The following is a 21,162-nucleotide window of genomic DNA, read 5'->3' on the forward strand; positions in this document are numbered from 1 at the left end:
AACACTAGAAGTTTTTAAGAAGAGATTAGATAACCATTTGTCTGAAGTGGTGTAGAGTTTCCTGCCTAAGCAAAGGCTTGGACTAGAAGACCTCCAAGGTCCCTTCCAACTCTGTCATTCTATTCTATTCTAGATATGCAAGAAAAGGCAAAATTAGTGAAAAGGCAAAAACATAGTTGCATAGATGGATTAGATAGGTATTAAGGATAAATATTGCACATTGCCAGGGAATGTCTGTTAGAAGAAAAATATGTTTATGACAATACAATCAGAAGGAATTTGATGCACATAAATATTTCCATAAGAGATATTCAGTTGACAAAACTTACTGAATAGCTAGATCATCTCAGATTGTAGTATCAACTTACATTAATTTATCATACAATAAAGTTAAAATTTAAAAAAATACAAAAGCTATCAATGCCATAGATAAGAAGTAATATTACTGTATTTAGTATCATTTATGCCCCACCACAAATGCCAAAGTAGCCTTTGGTTTTATTTTAAGATGGTCATTTTCATAAAAGATTTGCAGCATAAGTCTATGGCTCAGTTCTAGCAGCATTTAAGTGATAATTTATTTGGTGTCATGCCACTTTCTGAACTGTATTTTGAACACAGTATCCCTTGCCACAGGCCATGCTTTTTAAGGATGTTGGGTTATGTAGTTCAGTGACATCTGGAGTGCTATGGATTACTAATTCTGTGCATAATATGCAAAGTAGGCCATCAAACGTGTGTCTGATGTCAGCATGTTTATGTGGAAATAAATACTATGTGGATGTAAGTGTATTATTTGTGTTTACTTGTTTAGCTTGATATACCAATGACTACTGAAGTCTGTCAGTAGTTACAATAAAATAATTAAAATCAAGACATCAAGAACAGTTAAAATAGCAATTACAACAAATTAGCAAAATAAGTATAATTACTAATTAAAATTAACAGTTAAAAGATCTATTTTAAAACCTGTTTAAAAACTAATTCCGAAATGGAGGCAAAAGACTCAACTCTGAATTATAGCTAGACAATCTTACAGCAATTGTAGGTGAAATTTTTCAGATGATTTTGGTAAACATTGAGGTTCATATAGAAGAAATAATTCTCTCAATGTGTACCTAAACCATGTAGGACTTTAAAGGTAAAGTCCAGCACTCAGTATCCCTAGAAATGGATTTGCTAACAGTATAGTTGTGGGTTCCTTGGTGTTGTCAATTGGTTGTTTTCTTGCACGTATTTTGTTATCTTACTAGGTAACATCTTCATTGCTAGAGCAGAGTGGGCTTTGCTCTCTGTATATAAATAATAGTTTGCACACTCAGTGTTGATGTTGGTGTCGTATTCTCCTTGATATATTCCTTTCTATTGATAATGATGCCATCCTTAAGCAAGGTACAATTTGCCTCCTTATATTTTTCCAAGTTCAGCTTGTACAACTGAAATTTCCCATCTGGACTTAAAGTCAGCCTCTTACAGAGTTACATTGAAGCTTAGATATTTCATACACCTATGGAAAAGCATTAGAGACACAATGGAGCCATGAATCATATCATATAATTTTTCCAATTCTGAAAAACAGCTATTTTCAAGAATACTATCTAAAATCTGCCTGAGGTATAGGGAAAAAAACTATTGCAAAGCCCAAATCTCTAAGGAAATACACAGAAGTACCACTGTCAAGAAGAACCTGCAGAGTTTCTCTTCCTCTGTTGATCTCCAAAGTTTATATATCAGGGTGATTAAAAGAATCTGAATTCCACAGCCCACCCTAAACTGTTTTGAAATCGATCGAGAAATTTGCTTTTGTCAGGGCTGACTGCAGTTGAAAAACTGATTCTTTCAATCATTTTACATAGTAATTAAATATTGGCTTATAAGTGCCAATCTTGGAATGATCCAGCCCAAAATTATTTTCTTTAAAAGAGAAAGCACATTTCCTTCCTACAGAAAGACATTTTGAATATTAATAAAGTATCTATAATGTCTCAAATTCATAACTCAAGTTGGACAAGGATTCCAAAACTAATGTGCGAATTGTTGAGGGATGCAGTCTTTCCTTTTCTGTAATTCATTTTAAATTATGGAGTTTTGAGACTCATTTTAAAATCATAATATCTAAGTAGATTTGAAACCAACAATATCGAATTAGAACAGGAAGCCTACGTCTAGTTATACATTCATTGCATATTTTAATAAAACTGGGAGGGCATTAACAAAATTGATGTGACCACTGAAAGCTATATGAGCAGTGGCTATCGTCATACAATTTAATCGACTGATTACCAAGGCTGCAGATTTCCCAAAAGTCATTAAAGTTAATAAACTGATATCATCATCTCTATTCATAGAAGGCTCATTTTGTCCACATGGCTTGCTGGATTGCCAATACTTCGACTGAATTGCCAAACTAATTTAAGGTCATCCCAGCTTGCATTACCAATCTCAGAATCTCATTTAGAATGGTAAACTTTTGTAAACAAAATCAATGTAGCCCTTTCACTGATACAGTTTATAAAGAATGTTTTACCAGTGAGATCCCTGTGCAAAGCCTCATCGCTTCCCATCAGAATCACTTCAGTCCTTCCTCAAGATGTTCAGGCAAAGCATTAGGAGGTATCTCGAAGTATGGGAGCCAGTGAAATGAAGGCAGGCAGGCTAGAAATTACTTGTTCAAAAATTCAGAATGGAAGTGAATAGGCTTGAGGGCTTGGAACCATATGAAACAAAAATGCTACATACACAGAAAGTAATCATATTAATCACAATTCATATATTAGATATTTTCAAAATTAACTTTTATCCTACCCTCACCTGGATTTCAGACTGAATCTCTTGGAAAAGTTATTATCTACAGTGATAATTAGTTGCCCAATTAGTTACTCATGATGCAGGGATGTCATTTAATAATCCATTTTTTCTTTCCTAACAGTTTTTTTTTTTAGTTTAAAATGAAAGATGGTTAGGAAAAAAGTTCCAGGTGGAAGACAATAATATCCAGCATCCTTTCAGAATTCTATGGAAGGAGTAAAGTTAGTGTATAATATATTCCTTGTCAGGAGATCTTCTAATTCTCTAACCTCAAAAAGACCCTCCAGCAAGGAGGAAAAAATAGAATAATTGACTGCTGAAGCAAACTCCCAATTGCAAGGACATGTGGTTCGATGTCCAGCATGCTACCTTGGTCCACATAGGCAACATTACTTGGAATGCAAGACTTCTGTTTCAATCCTGCTAGATGAACCCTGCCACATTTGAGAAACTTGGGATGAATTGAGTGCTAGGCTAACCTGCACTGTAGATTATGTAATGAGCAGAAGAAATACCCTTGAGGAACAGGAAGAACTGCAACCAAAACAACAGATAAAAGAAACCTTAAACCAGGCTAGAACTATAAAATGTTTCAGATAAGACTGTCTCCAGTTCTCACTAACATACTGGGAATGGGAAAGTGCAATCTGATCTGCAAGATTCTATTACCACAATCTTATAATAAACATAGTATTGACTTCCACTTGGTTTCCTAGTCTGATCTACCTTGAAGTTGACAAGTTGCTGGAGAAATCCCTTTTGGAACATCTTCTGGAAACCAGATAGATTTATCAGACACTTGTGAGAAATTATCGTAATGGGCCCTACTTTAAGGATGTCGTCAATTAATCAGACCATGATCTGACCATGAATCTTCTCCATCTGTAGATCACATATCTGTTTCTAGGTGAATACAAGGGCTAATACATATTACCTGGGATAAGATTATTATGCCCATGGAAGTTTTCACCAGACCTATCTAACAAGGCAGAAGGTTGAAATATCTAGCACCAAGAGGTAGGTAGGTAGGTGTTTTCCACTATCAACCCTAAGACTAGATTCAGGACCCTAGTGATGGATGCTGCTGGAGAGCAGGGTGATCTCCAGCATGATCCCTGGCTTACCTGTATGTTTCAGATAGATTTGTAGCTGGCTGACAAACCATACTAAATGAGTAGTCTTTAATTGTACTACATCCACATAGAAAGAAGTAATCAGTGGGGTACCACAAGACTCCATCTTAGGCCCCAGTACTCTTCAATATCTTTATAAATGAATTAGATGAGGGAATAGAAGGAAAACTCATCAGATTTGCAGATGATACTAAAGTGGTAGGAATAACCAACACCCTAGAAGACAAACTCAGGATCCAAAAAGTTCTTGACAAATTTGAACAATGGGCAGTATCCAACAAAATAAATTTTAATGTGGAGAAAAGCAAAGCTTTATATTTAGGCATGAAAAATCAAAGATCTAAGTACAGATTAGGTGAGACCTGGTTCAAAAACAGTAACTGTGAGAGGGATCTTGGAATCCTAGAGGATGATCCTTTGAATATGAACCAGCAATGTGCAGCAGCAGCCAAAAAAGCTAATACAATCCTGAGTTGTATAAATAGAGGCATAGAATCAAGACCACGTGAAGTATTAGCGCCACTTTACAAAACCCTGGTAAGAGTACACCTGTAATACTACAACCAATTTTGGTCATCATACTACAAAAATGTTTTTGAGACTTTGGAAAAAGTTCAGAGAATAGCAACTCAGATGATCAAAGGCCTGGAGACTAAACCATATGAAGAATGGCTGCAGATTATGAGTCTGGCTAAAGAAAAGTCTAAAGAAAAGAATTAAGGGGTGACATGATAGCAGTATTTCAGTATTTGAGGAGCTGCCACAAAGAAGAGGAGGTCAAATTATTCTTCAAAGCACAAGAGGGCAGGACAAGAAATAATGGTTAGAAACTGATCAAAAAGAGATGCAACCTGGAATTAAGGAGAAACTTCCTAATAGTGACCAGTGGAACAGCTTGCCTTCAGAAATTGTGGGCTCCCTCACTGGAGATTTTTAAGGAGAGACTGGGCAGTCACTTATCTGAGATTGTATACGTCCGGAATGGCGAACCTATGGCACATGTGCCACTGGTGGCATGTGGAGCCATTTGTCAGGGCATGCGAGGCGTTGCCCTGTCAGCTGGCCAGCGCACATGCACATGCTCGCCAGCTGAGTTCAGCCTTTTTTAAAGCCATTTTTCGCCCTTCCCGTGCTCCAGAGGCTTTATAGGAGCCTGGGGAAGGCAAAAACAGCCCTCCCCCAGGAAGCCCTCCGGAGGCTTCAGGAACTTCCCTGAAGCTTCCGGAGCACAAAATACTAGCCCTATGGGAAAACTGGAAGTTCGGGAACAGACGTCCGGTTTGCAAGTAGGGTGGTTTAAGCCCTAGGAGGCTTCAGGAACCTTCAGGAGGCTTCCCTGAAGCCTCTGGAGGGCTTAACTCGGCCCTATGAGCAAACCGGAAGTGACTTCTGGTTTGCTCATAGGGTCTTTTTTAGTCCTCCGGAGGCTTCAGGAAGGCCTCCTGAAGGTCCCTGAAGCCTCCGGAGGGCCTCCTGGGGGGGGGGGAGGCTGTTTTCGGCCTCCCCAGGCTCCTATAAAGCCTCTGGAGCCTGGGGAGGATGAAAAAAGCATGCAAAAAATGGGAGGAACACCTCTCATGCGTGCATGCTCACTGGGGGAGGTCACACATTGCATCATGACCCCCCTGCATTTCCCCCCTTATAGCACACGAGCCAAAAAAGGTTCGCCATCACTGGCATAGGTTCTCCTGCTTGAGCAGGGAGCTGGACTAGAAGACCTCCAAGGTCCCTTTCTATTCTATTCTATTCTTCACATTTAGGCGTCCATACCCCAGTATCTTAGAAGCAGCATTCCTTATCAATGCCACCACTTCCACATTTCACTTTTTCCAGCCAAAATAGCCAAGATTTGTATTTGAATTCTGTAAATTAAATACCAACATACTGTATCTGAAGGACCTTGGCCAAGGACAAGTGGAAACAGGAAGCCTATGAATTTAGCCTGGTAGGCAGCAAGAGCAAGCAACAAAAGCCTGATTGTTCTGTGGTTTGGCTAATCTTATAACTACATCCAGAGAAGAAAGTGTAGTCAAACTGGAAGGAACAGTAAGTTGATGATGGATGGATGGATGGATGGATGGATGGATGGATGGATGGAAGGAAGGAAGGAAGGAAGGAAGGAAGGAAGGAAGGAAGGAAGGAAGGAAGGAAGGAAGGAAGGAAGGAGTAAGGTCATTTTTTTAATTTAAAAAATCATAATATTCAGAAACAATTATCTTTTTTTCCTATGTCATTCTGAACTTAGTTTACTCCTACTATAATAATATATTAAGTGCTGAGTTTATAAATCTGATGAAAAATATTACATAAGCCTCCATATCCCAAGATTGGGTTACTATACAATGGCAAGCAAGAACTGCCATAAATTGCATGCACTGCTCATATTCTTGCCCTATTCATCACTGTGAAAGTCGAGTACCACTCTCTAAAAGGAAACAGGTCTTCCTGGGTTGCTGGAGCTGTCAATCTTAGCTAATAAAATATGGATCATATTTTTATTAGGTGGACAAGAAGAGACAGATCATTTTTTTAAAACAACAGCAGTCGTGCATTGCAAAATGGGCACATGATTTGCACAGGGTTAATGATTTGTCGTTTTCAAGTCTGAAAAACACAATTTGTTATGTGAAACAATAAGGCACCAGGTACATCCTGGTGGCAAACATAAGTTGCCATAAGGCAAAATCCTGGGAAATGTTGCTTTAACAGTTGAAAGAAATATGGAAATATTTAGATTACACCACTGTTGCACTGCATTAGCTCCCATTTTCCTCCAAGTGCAATTCAAGATTCTATTATCACCTACATGGCTAGGGACCAGTTTATTAGTGGGATTGCCTTTCCTTGGGAGTATCTGCCCATTCCACTGCAGTTTCCTTTGCTTAAATATTGCCATCTATTAGTACTAGAAAGTATAATAGCCAGTATCCTGTGGAACACCCTTTCCCTAGCAATCCGTAAGACATTCACCCTTTTAGCCTTCCAAAAGACCATAAACAGTTGATTCTTTCCTCTGGTGCTGCAGTAGAGTGAGATGGAGGCCTCTGTGTGGGGTATTGGGTGCATCGCAGAAGGATGACTGAGATACCAGGTTTTTTTATCATTGTTTGTATGATTTTTTTTCTTACAGTTTTTATGGGTTTTTTTTTCTTTCATTGGTTTTTAATGTTATTGTCAGCTCCCACAATTGTTCTCAAAACTGGGACTCTATACAAATCTTTTAAATAAATAAAGTAAACTTAATAATGATTATCAAATGAAAATAGTTGAGTTCCTATAACATGTCAAAACAGCAGTTTAACACACAAAGGACCACGGAACTGTGGGGAAGGTTAACGCCCTAAAAGCCCCCTCTCATCTTTTAATCAATTTTTAGCATTCCTTGCCTCTTTTAAATTTTGCCCATTGTTTTTTATGTTTTTTATATTTTATTGTACGCCGGCCAGAGTATCTTTGAGGCAGATGGGAAATTCTTAAATATGATCAATAAAATAAAAATAAACAAGTTCACATTACTGGCATCAGCCAGATTTCTACTGTGACTGTTTCCTTGGACTTTTGAACTTTCATATATTTCTTTCTATGCAGCTGGTTCATTGGTTTATGGATTGTGAAAATCTAGAAGGTCGAGAACAGTGATGGTGAACCTTTTTAGCACCGAGTGCTGAAAAGGGAGCACTTGACAACTCGCCTGAGCTGCAACCTGGAAGAGGAGCTGCCCAGGGGGTATGCGCACATTGGAAAATAATTTTTTGGTTTCCAGTGTGTGCATGCACGGCAGCCAGCAAGTCTTCCATTTTTTGTGTGTGCAGGTGCACACCTATCAGCTGGCTGGCGCACATGCTCATGCCGGAAACCAGAAAACCAGCTCTTCTGGTTTCCGGCACTGTCACATGGACAAAGGCCAGCTGGTTGTTGTGTGTGTGCATGCGTGCCAGAAACCAAGAAGAGGAATGAGTGATACCGCATATGTCAGGTGACATGGCTCCGCATGTCACTTTGGTCACGCATGCCAAAGGTTTGCCAGCACGGCTCTAGAATGTTATATTCTCGGCTTCTTACTTACTTAGTTACTGCTGGTGCAATGAATCAAACTTGCCAAAATCAGATTAATCCAGATTAATCTGTATTCCTATTGAAAACAGGAATTGTCTGAATGTACCTCATTTTTTGGTGACCAGAAGACCCTTATGTTTTGCTCTTATGCTACCTATCATCAGTCTTCTCCCACATCAACTCACATTGGCAGAGAATTATGGGTAGTTTATCTCCAACCTTTTGTGCAAAGCCATTTGCTGTCTTTATTGTTCTGCCTGTTTGGCTTTTTAAATATATAAACAATACTATCAACGTAATAGTACATTATATAATGGAAATGGAAAATGCTTCTGGCTATAACACCAAACAGAATCTGAAGCTTGAAAAAGAAGTCAACACATTCAAAAGTACAAAATAATGAAATCATTAACTGAGATAATATTTTGGAAAGTCTTATCTATGATAATAGCTAAAAATGGCTAAAATATCCAAATAATATATATATAATTATTTGTAAATAAAATATATACAATTATTTGTATATTTGTATATTATTTGTATATTTGTATATTATTTGTATATTTGTATATTATTTGTATATTTGTATATTATTTGTATATGTTTATATTTGTATATTTGTATATTTACAATACAATACAATACAGTACAATAGCAGAGTTGGAAGAGACCTTGGAGGTCTTCTAGTCCAACCCCCTGCCTGGCAGGAAACCCTTTACCATTTCAGACAAGTGGCTATCCAGCATCTTCTTAAAGACTTCCAGTGTTGGGGCATTCACAACCTTTGGAGGAAAGCTGTTCCACTGATTAATTGTTCTAACTGTCAGGAAATTTCTCCTCAGTTCTAAGTTGCTTCTCTCCTTGATCAGTTTCCACCCATTGTTTCTTGTTCTACCCTCAGGTGCCTTGGAGAATAGTTTGACTCCCTCTTCTTTGTAGCAAACCCTGAGATATTGGAACACTGCTATCATGTCTCCCCTAGTCCTTCTTTCTATTAAACTAGACATACCCAGTTCCTGCAACCGTTCTTCATATGTTTTAGTCTCCAGTCCCCTAATCATCTTGTTGCTCTTCTCTGCACTCTTTCTAGAGTCTCCACATCTTTTCTACATCGTGGTGACCAAAACTGAATGCAGTATTCCAAGTGTGGCCTTACCAAGGCATTATAAAGTGGTATTAACACTTCACGTGATCTTGATTCTATCCCTCTGTTTATGCAGCCTAGACTGTGTTGGCTTTTTTGGCAGCTGCTGCACACTGCTGGCTCATATTTGAATGGTTGTCCACTAGGACTCCAAGATCCCTCTCACAGTTACTACTATTGAGCAAGGTACCACCTATACTGTACCTGTGCATTTCATTTTTGTTGCCTAAATGTAGAACCTTACTCTTTTCACCATTGAATTTCATTTTATTAGATAGTGCCCAATGTTCAAGTTTCTCAAGATCCTTCTGTTTCTTTAGTCTATCTTCTGGAGTGTTGGCTATTCCTGCCAGCTTTGTGTCATCTGCAAATTTGATGAGTTCCCCATTTATTCCCTCATCCAAATCATTGATGAAGATGTTGAAGAGTACTGGGCCCAAAACAGAACCTTGGGGTACTCCACTGCATATTTCCCTCCATGAAGATGCAGTTCGATTGAGGACTACATGTTGAGTACGGTTGGTGAGCCAGGTCTGTAGTTTCTTGGATCTGTTTTTTCCCTTTTTTGAAGATGGGAACCACATCAGCTCTTTTCTAGTCCTCTGGTAGTTTCCCTGTGTTCCAGGATCTCTGAAAGATATAGTTCAGTGGTTCTGAGATCTCGTCTGCCAGTTCCTTCAGAACCCTGGGGTGTAATCCATCCTGTCCTGGTGATTTTAACTCATCTAGGGTTGACAGGTGCTCACTTACCATTTTCTTCCCTATTTCAACTTGTGTTCTCAATCTGATTTTTATGGTGCTGTTTTTATAGGTTGGACTGTTTTAGCCCTTTGTGTAAAGACAGGTGCAAAACATGAGTTAAATAGTTCTGCTTTCTCCCTGTTGCTTGTCACCTTTTTGCCACTTTCTCCCAGCAATGGACTAATTGTTTCCTTAACTTTTTTCAGATTTCTATTTGTATAATGTGACAGCATTTTAGTTGTTCATTAACTGGAAATGACCTCTAAAGCAACTATAGCTATACAATTCTTGAACACTTTGTATTCTTCTATTTCTGTGTGAATGAGATTTTTAAAACATTGGCTGATATTTTGGTAACAGTATGAAGGTAATGCCAACATAGTACATTTGCATGTTTTTGTGATACTTCTGATGAATGTTATGTGTGCTGTGTGTTTTTGCTAGTGATAAACACTATTATCTTACTTACGAACTTTGTATAATGTTTGCACTGTATTTGCATTTAAGGTGAAGAATCTTTTCATTCAAGCAAGGTGGCTTTTGTGGTTTTGTCCTATTAATTCAATTTAGAAGAATTTTAGATAATGCAGCACAAAAAGCAGCTGTGGTTCTGAATGGCTCTTAATGCTACCTGTGGATGCTAAGAAAATATATGTGAATCCATTGTATGTGCAGTTCCTAGACAAAGCTGTGCATGCCTTAAAATGATTGGAAGAAGACATGCTGTGCAAGCAGAGGACTTCCCTACTATCCCCTAAACTACAGGGATTTTTTTTTCAGGTTCATGTGGACTCTTGAGGGAAAAAAACCTGATTGCTCCAAAGAATAGCAGAGAGGCACTTAGTTCTCACACAAGTTCTGAAGCACTTTTTCTGAATCAATTTCAAGGCATGAATTTCAGTGCAATCTACGAAGCCCCTTTCACTATGGTAGTAAAGATCAGCGAGTGCTTAAATCGAAAATACAGCCATAGATAAGATTTTAAAGTGGGCCTTCTTTAAATTAGGTTTCTTCCTTTTATTAAAAGACATCACAATCCAGTCCCTATTCTCCCATGCAGAGAATTTATTGTGCATATTGCATCCAGGTTCTATTTCTATTCCGAGTCTGAAGAACCCAAGAGGTAAATAAAATGAAAATAAAACAAAGGGTTAAAATATAGGCAGGGAGACTTAAATTTATAATTGCTTCTAATATCATTGTACCGTAATTTTTTTCTGTATTTTTTTGTTCACTGAAATTAGTGGCTTATTTAATAGGCCCCATTCACCAACTGCATCATTCTTATTGTTGTCTTGTTGGTGAGCATATCTGTGGTTATTCCGTCTTTCAAATAATTCACTGTCATATCTCTCTTCTGCGTTTTAAAAAAAATCTCTATTGTATTTCTTGTTGTTAAAAAGTTCCTTTTTATATGAGAGCCTGAATGCTATTTCTCAGGTCCAGGTGTGCACAACATTTTCTCTTTCTTCTTATTTCTAATGATGGTCTGTTATTGGCTACCAGGTTTGATTTTGTTCTTCCTAATAGAGAGCCCTTTATTCAACCATTGCCTGTGTAGCACCTCACTAGTATGTTCTGATAAATCCTTATCCTCTTTCTTCAGTTGAGGTTTGGCCACTGTCTGGTCCATGTTTAACCAATCTTAGGTGAGGAAGTCCAAAGGATTGAAATAATTATTGAGCGTACATTTCGATTATAGGTAGTCCTCAATTTAGAACCATTCATTTGGTAACCATTCAAAGTACAAAGAGTTAGAAAATGAGTTACAACAGATCCAATCCTCAATCTTACTCCCATGGTGGCATCCCTATGGTCACATGATTGTGATTCATGTACTTGGAAATTGATATTCATTTATAAGGTTTGCAGTATCCCAGGGTCATGTGATTGCCATTTGCAACCTTCCGAGCTGGCTTGCAGCAAGCAAAGTCAACAGGAGAAGGTAGATTCATTTAACAACCACAGTGATTTGCAACCACAGCAAAAAAAAGATGATATAATTGGGCCTGGTCACATGATGATTTAAACCATAACTGCAATCATTTAGCAAGTTCCAGTCTCATTTGTGATTATAAGTTGAGAACTATCTGTAGTTTTATTACTTTGATTCTATCTGATCATTTCATACACTGAGCCATAATTCAAATAGGGATCCTTCCAAGAATATTCTCTGGAACCTGTTCTGGAATATGCCCAGAGCTTGGTGGGTGACTATATGAATATCATAAATGAATAAACAAACAAACAAACAAACAAGGAGAAACAGCTCCCTGCTTGGCATAAAAATATGTTAGCCTTCCCAGGTTTCCTGAAACCTAGTGTGTATGTTTACCTAACCCATGCATACCAATATGCATTCAGCTATCACAAAACAAGTACAAAAGACAAATCAAAGCTATATAATTTAGCATCAAGGCTCAATGAAAATATAAAAAATACAACAAACAAAATAAACATCTCAAGATTAGATTGCAGCCTTAGGACCCACATAAAGAATAGGTATTACCAAAGTTTTAAAGCTATTTCTTTAAAAAAAAACTTTTACATAAATGGGAACAAGGAAAAGTAATGACCGCTGTTACTGCTATAGGAAAAACAAGGAGTTATATATAGATTTACAGCTAAAAGCTGGCAAGGTTTACACTAAAGGGAATTTCCTGTCCATCTGCAGAAGAGGAATTGAGGAAGAGGTAAATAATTGCATGATTGCATTGATTGACCATACAGGAACTGCTTCCATCTGGAGTTTGCGTCGGGTGATTTTGCTCCTATGATTTGCTCCTCCTAAAATCTGCTCTGAAAATAGGGGACAACCTCTAAAATAATGTGACATCAGGCATCAGGGGAGGGGCAGATGCAAGTTGAAAGAAAATTAATGGAAGTCTCTGTAGCCTTCACTACAGAGTGAAACTCCACTAAATCTTAGTCTCTTCTATGAACAAGAAGAGCTTTTTCCCCTACGGGTGCAATGTTTTTAATTCTATCCAGCATTTACTCATCTGAACTTTTTAAAATCGGGGGTAGGCAGGGTCTAGCCCATGAGATGTAGCTCTCTCCCATCCCTGAAAAGCATCTCTGGCCATGTTTACTGGAAATATAGAGTACAATATTTCAGCATTTTAAAGTACAAAACTGTAACAGTGTTTTATTCACTGTTAATTTTTTTAAAAAAAAACAAGGCACTCAAACACCAGTTCCACCCACTGGGAAGCCAGCAGTGACACCAAAAATATTAAATGGTAATGTTTGCCCAGTGGTGGGTTCCGGATCCCATTGCAACTGGTACAGTGCAACGGGGTCAGGTGCCCACCACATGAACATGCACACGTGCATGCCTATGCATACTTACGGCCCACGATGCTCCACGATGCCTCCGCGACACTCCTGCTGTTCGGCGGAGCATCACACAGGCACTGTGCGCTCCATGCGCCTGCGTGGAAACCCTGAAAACTTCAAATACCGCTAAGGAGGGTGGGCAGGTTGCCCCTCCAGAACACTGTACTGGAACGGTACCTGGTGTTCCCGGTATGCTGTACCAGGGCGTACCAGTTGTAACCCACCACTAACTTTGCTTTACTTCAAATCAAGACAACAATTAAAAAAACTTGATCCTACCATGTTTACCAGAAAATAAGACAGGTCTTATATTATTTTTTTGTTCCAAAACATGCATTAGGGCTTATTTTTTAGTTACGGCTTATTTTCAGGGAAACACAGTACTAAATGCATCCATATGTGTGACGATCTTAACTGGGACTAATTTTGGGGGTACAGCTTATATTATGAGTACCTGAAAAATCATGCTATGGCTTATTTGGGTTCTTATTTTGGGGGATTATGGTATGGCACTGTGGTTCAGGGTATTATGGTATGGCACTGTGATTAAATATAAAATGGTGGGGGGTGGAATTCCCAGATCAAAGACCTCTAAATAATTCAGAGGACAAGAACTGGAACATAAATGCTCTTGTAACCTTGGCAGAACTTGTCATCTAGGCCCATTTTTAAACTGCTTAACAGCTTTCAACTGCTGAACAGGTAGGAGTAGCAAATGAGCTATTTTTTAATCATATATTATTTCATCAGGACCTAATGTTTATAAATACTGACTACTTAAAGCTCAGCCATCCGTATCACTGTTCCCTCTCACATGGCCTCCTGGAGGTATAGTCACATTTTATGATCCAATAATGAGCCTCAAACTATGTTCCAGGATATATGAGGTCTCACAAATTAAGTGGGATGTTACCTCTAAGCAAATGTGCTTTAAGAATACATGGTGCTTTAAATGTTCCTGTTTTCCTTTCATATACTTTTATCTCTTTTCCTACTGCTTTTTCTAGAAATGAAATAGAAAATTACTGCAAGATTACATATACCATAGTAACCATATACATTACACAGTTGACTCTTCTAACACTTACTAGAGTGGTAATATTATTTTGACAAGGATGGCTCCCTTTTTATTATGTATTTATGCAATTTCTGTTTTGCTTTCCTATCCATAGTGCTCATCTGATTTGTATCATTGCTTACCAATTTCCCAAAGGAAGTTAGGAGCAGTATTGCAACTTTCAATAAATGTACCAGGAACTAGACTTGCTAATACCCTATTGTATCTTAAGAGGATTCATCTGTCCAGAAATGTATCTATTGGGATTAGAAGTGGTATATAACAGTAATCACCAGATTAGTAAAGTGGCCCTTTTATTGAAAAATAAACCTTATCGAGATAAATGTTGTATGCCTGTGGTTCAGAGTATGCACTGAAATATGGTTACGGTGCTCTTCTGAAGGCCCCAAACACTGATATAAAATACAGGAGCACACTCTGAGCTGTCATAATGGAATACATAAAATAGAAATACTTGCGAGTAAAGTAAAAAGTTTTTAACAGCCATTATTAACGACATTTGGGGACATGCTTCAAAATTAATAATTGCAAGTCAGCATTGCATTAATAACAATAGTACTGCATCTATTTGTCTGCAAATCTCCGAGTCTATAACTTTTATTCAGAATTTTTAATGATTTCAATTATTTACTTGGAGTCCCTTTTTTCCCATTGTCTCTCTATTTTTTGAAGAAACATATTAATGTTGTTTCGATAGTTGCTTCTTGATTTACATAGATTCCCCGGGTGACTTATTGCTCCAATTTGAGTGTATGCATGGTGTCTGAAGGCTTGCCACCAAATTGAAATTTATATTGGGTTCCAATAAACATAGTACACTTGTCTCGTTTTGTTATATAATGGCTTTTCAAGGGCATGTGTTCACTATTTATAAGAATGTCTGTATGCAATTAGCTACAGCTGAAGCATATAAACAGTAGCACTAAAGCTACTATGAAGGAACTGGTAAAAAGAGGTATTTTACTACTAACGTAGAATGATAAACATCTTTCTGCTAATGTTGGTTCTATTTTCTGGCCAGGAACAGCAGGAATAACTAAGGCTTCCTCGTGTTCCCTTTTGGAATCTAATTTGATTTTTTTTTTTTTTACTTTTATAAGGAACCAAAGTTGAGATAAAACTGCACTTATATAATTATTTCAGCCAGATATTATGTGGAAGGCTATATAATTTTGTTAAGTAGATGCACAAAGAAATAAACATCCTTCCTCGTTTTCAATGTATATTTATTACTTGGGCTGCATCTCTAAACAAATCCATATAAGCAACATATAAGTTACAAGAGTAAAGAACCAATGAAACAATTGGTTTTTTGTTCTTGGAACAATGGAAGTTTGTATATTTATTTTATTAATTGCTTTATTGCTTATCTATATCTTAATAAATTTAAATATTATTAGGGATATGCACTATAGGGTTTGATACACTGCCCACACCCGCCACCATGGTGGATTTTTCACAATGGACAATAATGTACATCAGACTGGCCTATAATTTATCTGTGATAGCAATTCATATGCACTAACTGAACAATGCCACATAACTATAACGTGAAAGCTTTTCTTCAAACTTTTAAAAACAATTGTGGGTTTGTCCAATTTTGATCAAAGCAGTACATTGGTGATATTTCCACCTTCCCATGAAATTTGCATAATCTAATTATCTATTCTAATGCTATTCTATCTATGAAAGAGGGAGACATACATACTTTAAATATATTTGTTCCACAATAAAACAGTTTCTGAGAATTAGTTATACAAAATAGTTTATAAAAAGGGAACAAATGTTCTTCAGACCCAAAGTCCAGTGGAACCACAGAGACTATTATGTAGGCAGGGTTAGAAATGGTTTTCATGTCAATACTTTTAAGGTACCTCACCCCCTTTTCAGATAAATATAAGACAAAAACACAGAGGAAAAAAGCAAGAAATCTAGGATTTTTCTAGGATTATTTAAGCAGGTAAACATTTATGTCATAATGAAGGTAAACATATATGTCATAAGAAAACTTTTCAAAGGCCCAACCCAAACCCATGGCATATAGCAAAAGAGATCTCCAGTGGTCCCATTACATCATCAGAATGATTCCACATAGCCTACAGATGGTCACCTGCAGTTCAAATGCAGCAACCATTGGGAGAACAATGAATAGTATTATGGGTCTGCTACATTTTTCGCCTACCTAGAGGAGAACTGGGTTTGTTTTACACATAGGGAAATCTTCTCTCAATGAACCCATATTGCTTTTCAAAACATCAAAGCTGTCAAGTTATACAAGTTATTGTACTATAACTGCCAAGGCAGTTGTCAGAACTCCAGCAGTCACTAAGTATAGTTCTGTTTTTAATTTCTTAACATAAATATCCCCTTAACTACTTCCTAATACAAAAAACAAAAGTTACTCAACAAAAGATAACTTGCAAGTTCTAAATAAACAATAGTGGAAGTGTGTGGGTTCACATGGAGAATTTTCTGTGTACCATGAAACAGAATTGTGGGAGGCAACAGGCATGAGCATTTTCAGATTCGTTGCCTCTCTTTTCTAATTTAGATGTAATTGAGCATTTAGAATGCTAAAGCAAAATTTGTTGGAATGAGTTAAGCTGTTATGCCTTTGGAAACTTATGGGAAATTTTAAAACAGGAACAATGTTCCAGGAACAATCTTGCCAATAAATTTGCACTTTTAAATGCTTGGCAAACAATAATCAAGGGACAAAGCATTTCGCTTAATAAAGTCCATTCCCCTTAGGAGGACTATTGCTATTAACCGGTACCTTAAAATCTAATGTACAATGGGTTTGAATCCTGAAATGTTTTCTGTTGCAGCCAAAGTATAGCAACCTGAGTGCTAGTAGCATCCATAGATGCAACCAATGATAATGCCTTGTTTCTTGTGACTATCCACTTGTTATTGAAGATGGTGCTTTGAAGATGATATAGAAAGATACACATAGGAGAAGACACTGCTCTAGATCGTGACATGCAAGAACTTTATCGCTGCCCTTAGAGGCATCCAATAATTACATCACTGAAATACAATTATGAATCCTAGAATTATGGGAAGTGATTTTTCAGTGATTTTCTAGAGCACAATCAACCAGAAAACTTCAATTGCCAATCATATTAGACCATTATCAACATACTAAAAAGATTAGTACCAAATTAAAAAAAAATATTTACTTGTTGACTGAATTAACATACTTATCACTATTTAAAACAAAATTGAAAAGTTAGAAAGTGGGCTAAAACCTTGAAACATCAACATTTTAAAATGGACCAGGAAATACATTGGAACCCGATGGTACTTTACTAGCTAACTCTCAGCTATATGAAGTTTCAAAATCATTTTCAAAAACATTTCCCATATTAATGCATTAGAGTAGCTAACCAACATGTTTAATCAAAACATGAATAATATATACTAAGCTACTTCTATAAGTATCATGGCTACTTCCAGACTCCCAAACCACTTAAACTACAATGACAATAATACCGGTAGCTAGAACATCCCTATGAAATGCCTTTTAATTTTCAGAGATAGTCCTCTTTAAGACAGGCTTAAGAGTTCCGTAACTACATAACTACAAAAACAACTTTCTACTCATTTTGACAGCTTGAATGCACTGGTTCTTACTCAGTCTATTACTTTTGTCATCTTAGTAGTAGTCATCAGGAATAAAATGATGAATTATTGCATGGACCAATGAAAAGTGATTTTGACAATCTCCTTGCTATCCATTTTTCTCTAGCTGGATATTTCTAAACCAATCCTAGCTGGAGAGAATTTATGTCCAAAGAGAAAAAACATTGCCTTCTCCTTCAACTTACTTCTAGCTGTTTCCCTGTTGTAAGTGACAGCTCTTCCAAAAAACACTGTTTCTGTTGACACTTTTTCTTACCTATTCTGCCAGGAAGTCTTCAGATTTCCTACCAGTTTTCTTTTCATGCAGATTGAACTGAATGTTTTTCTGAAGCTATTTTCACATTTCTTTTGATGATACTTTAAGATTGCCCTTGTTTGTTTTTATTACTTATCTTTCTACTATTTTGCCCTCTGAGTATTCTCACTTCCTGATCTTAAAGAGGGGAAAAAGCTTCCTCCCATGAAGAATTCCTTGTGATTGTTTCCTTCAAGATTAAATGAAAAGTTCAGAAGCCAGGAAAGAGATAACACTCACAAATACAGCCTTCAGCCATTTTACATCTGTACAAGAAATCATTCTACCAGTGGGAATTTTACTTTAATTTACTTTTATGAAAAGAAATCAGTTTAGTATGGATGCATAGACTTTATTTTTGAAAAGGCATTTTCAAGATGTTCTGTCTCACGTGATACTGATCAGTTTTCCAGCCAGGTTTTATCTTCTGTAACAACATGTGGTATTGTTGTGTTGGTTTGTAATGAAATATACATACAGAAATACATATCAAAAACAGGTCAGGTTATAAGATTACTGTAAACTATTTCCAAATCTCTTTTCTATATCAATAAACATACGCACAAGTCTTGTTTTAATTCTGAATATTAACTTAGATTTGAAGTTCATTCTGAGTGCTATGATATTTCATATGTTTTGTTCAGTGGTAGGATTCAAATAATTTAACAATCGGTTCTCTGCCCTAATGATTTCTTCCAACAACCAGTTCCCCTAACTGCTCAGGAAGTTAGCAACTGGTTCTAGCGAAGTGGTGTGAACTGGCTGAATCCCTTTTGATATAGATGCTGATAGTTATATAAACAGCAACTTTGGGGGACCTCTTCAAGTGTCTTAAGATTAGGTGGTTGAGAAATGAATATTAGCCTTTCAATGGCAGAGACATCACAAAATATCTAAAATTGCTACTTGCATTTCAATGACGGTACAGATTAGGGATATCAAATCTGGGCTGCAATAGTCCTGATGATTATTTGATAGCAGTAAGGAGACAATAGAAAACTCTTTTTGCTTGTCTAACAGTCAGCCACATTTTTTGCAGCCCACATCTAGTAACTATAGCATCCACTTCATTTTTAAAATTAAAACCACCACTTTGGAGAGATTTAAATGTCACCACATGTGGGAGATAATTGCTTTCCTGCAATGAGCATCTCATTTAATGTGGCCAGAGAACAAAACTAATTGATGTTATTGTGTAATGATCCATAACTTTTTTCAAGGTATAGAGTGCTTTGAGTGGCACATTGAGGACGCACTGAAGAAGTAGGCAGGACTGAAACAAAGAAATAGTTAACATCAGACCAAAAACTAAATTTTTATTTAATGTATTTTCAGCTTAATTAAAATTAATTTAATTAAATACATGATTACTTCCCACATCTTTAATCATTTTCCCCTTCAGATTAAAAATTATAATGAGGTGGCAAGTTTTGGAGAGGCTTGGAAACTTCTGTAGAAACTGCATGTAGTTGTGGGATAGCATATTATGCTTTGTTTCAGAGGAATAAGAACTAAAAGATGCTGCCATTAAACAGCACCTTATACAGACTTCTCACTCTGCACTATATTTCCCTCTTCAAGAATCATGGAAATCAAATTAACTACTGCTAAAAATTTTCAGGGGAAAAAATAAAGTGCCAGATTGTCAATAAAACTCTACATGCTGTCCTTGCATTTTAATCCATTCTCAAACATCTGGCCCAATTCTAAATGAAGAAAGTATATCTAAGTGCTTGCCTTTTTAAAAGCTACATCAAATAAATGTGACTGCAGGATTCATTGGGTTTTTGGTTCATTATCTTCAGGAACAGGGAAATGGGGACAATGAAGAACAGCTTCTTTCAACTAGTAGTTGTGGCAGGGGAAGGATGGCACTAAAGTAGTAAGAAGTGAAGGAATATGCATTGCAGAATGAATCAAAGATAGGATTTCTCTACCTGGGCTGCAAAAAAAAATAGATGACCACTACATGTCAGAATGGAAATACTGAAAAGCATATTCTTTGATGCATAAAGTGATGATTATCTGTAGTTTTGCATCCCATGATTGTATGAATGGTACTTAACCTGTTCAAGTGCTTCCTATTTCAACCAGGAAGCAGAGAAAGTTTCAGTTAAGTTGTGGTACAAATCACAAACCAGAAGGCTGAATCCTTTGTCTTTATTATGCATACAAGGTTGATTTATTACACAAATACTTCTATTGTGTTAAACCTAACATATACAATTAACTACTTATATATACCTAATAATATATTTATAAGTGACAATGAAAGCTATGTGAAAAATAACAAAATACAGTTACCATATTTTTGGAGTATAAGATGCACATTAGTTTTGGGGGAGGTAAACAAGAAAAAAAATATGCGTCTGCCTACCAGCATCCATTGGTATTCTCTGGCTAGCATCCTTGCAGCAAACAGCAAACAGCCTGGTCAGCCTCAGTACATTATCGCAGCCTGAGAAGCTGATTGACAGTTGGATTGGCCTCCCGGTATACAGCTAATCAGCTGTTCCAGGCTGTGGGGATCACCACACCACATCGCCGCCGATCTCCGCCTTCATGCGTCACATTTTCAGCCTCCATGCATCATGTTTTTGTCCTCCACAAACCTTGTTTTTGGCCTCTGAGCATAACATTTTCAGCTCGTTCCAGGCAGTAGGGATCCCCACCACCACCAATCCCCACTGCTTGGAATTGGCCAAAAACACAAGGCCAAAAGCAGATTGTGTGGATGCAGTGATCAGCAGCAATGGGTTGTGGCGATCCCTGCAGCCTGGAACAGGCTGTAAACGGGGTATGCAAAGGCCGAAAATGTGATGCACAGAGGCCAAAAACGGCTGAAGGGTTGGGGTCAGTGGGTGGGCAGGGCTTGGGCAACATTTGCTGTATAAGACACACAGACATTTCCACCCACTTTTAG

The 21,162-nt window shown here is 37.3% G+C and overlaps 1 protein-coding gene across 1 annotated transcript in view; it reads left to right on the plus strand.

Annotated features, from left to right (window-relative positions):
- Positions 1-21,162, plus strand: part of SLC9A9 (solute carrier family 9 member A9) — a 220,996-nt gene that overhangs the window by 174,869 nt on the left and 24,965 nt on the right. The gene's annotated exons all lie outside the window — the stretch shown is intronic.

The sequence above is a fragment of the Thamnophis sirtalis genome, unplaced genomic scaffold (assembly GCF_051295495.1).
Source record: "Thamnophis sirtalis isolate CommonGarterSnake01/CBP01778 unplaced genomic scaffold, rThaSir2_p1.2 scaffold_11, whole genome shotgun sequence".
Taxonomy (NCBI): domain Eukaryota; kingdom Metazoa; phylum Chordata; class Lepidosauria; order Squamata; family Natricidae; genus Thamnophis; species Thamnophis sirtalis.